This window comes from Penaeus monodon, chromosome 32, assembly GCF_015228065.2.
Source record: "Penaeus monodon isolate SGIC_2016 chromosome 32, NSTDA_Pmon_1, whole genome shotgun sequence".
Lineage (NCBI taxonomy): Eukaryota > Metazoa > Arthropoda > Malacostraca > Decapoda > Penaeidae > Penaeus > Penaeus monodon.
Window position 1 is genome coordinate 12,776,923 of NC_051417.1, and position 736 is coordinate 12,777,658.

At 42.5% G+C, this 736-nt stretch overlaps 1 protein-coding gene across 2 annotated transcripts in view; it reads left to right on the forward strand.

Moving 5' to 3' along the window:
• The window catches only part of LOC119593502 (acetylcholine receptor subunit beta-like 1), a 126,526-nt gene that overhangs the window by 86,554 nt on the left and 39,236 nt on the right, over nt 1-736 (forward strand). The gene's annotated exons all lie outside the window — the stretch shown is intronic.

Consider the following 736-nt stretch of genomic DNA (forward strand, 5'->3'; position numbering starts at 1 on the left):
ATCATAAAGACGGTGTTTCGACTGGCCCATTTTATAATGTCAAGTAAAAGCACTATGTTGCATTATTTTTTGACTGTTGTATTTGTAGCGGCTGTATTGTAATCGTTGTATTTTGACTGTTGAATTTCTGGCGGATGGATTTTGATTGTATTTTTGGACTGTTGTATTTCTGACGGTTGAGGACTGACGGTTGTATAATGTCTGTTGTAGTTTAAATGTTGTATTCTGATTAAAAGATTTTTGACTATTGTATTTTTTTAAACTCAGCGGTATTTAAGGAGAGTGAGAGGGGTCGCTGAAAAGAGAAGGGTGGGAAGAGGAGGAATAAGGAGAAAGGGAAAGGGGAATGAGAGAAGTAAGAGGAGGAGAAGGGAGTAAGAGGCAGGGAAAAGGCAAGTAAGGGAAAGGAGGAAAATTAAGGGAGAGGAGAAGAGGTAATAGAAGGAATTAAGGGATGAGTGATAGGTGAGGGGAGTAAAGGTAAGGATCAGGGAGTAAGGAGAAAGGGGAAAGGGGAATGAAGATAGGAAACGAAAAGGGGAAAAGGAAAAGAAACAAACGGAAGGGGGGAGGAATAAGGGGAAGAAGATAAGAAAAAAATGAGGGGAAGAAACAGGCAGAGGGAAAATAAGGAGGGAGGAAAGACAAACCAAGAGGAGAGAAGGGGGAAGGGGAGTGAAGAGTCAGCCGGGAGAGGGGGGGGGGGTAAAGAGACAGAGGGAAGTTAGAACAAGCC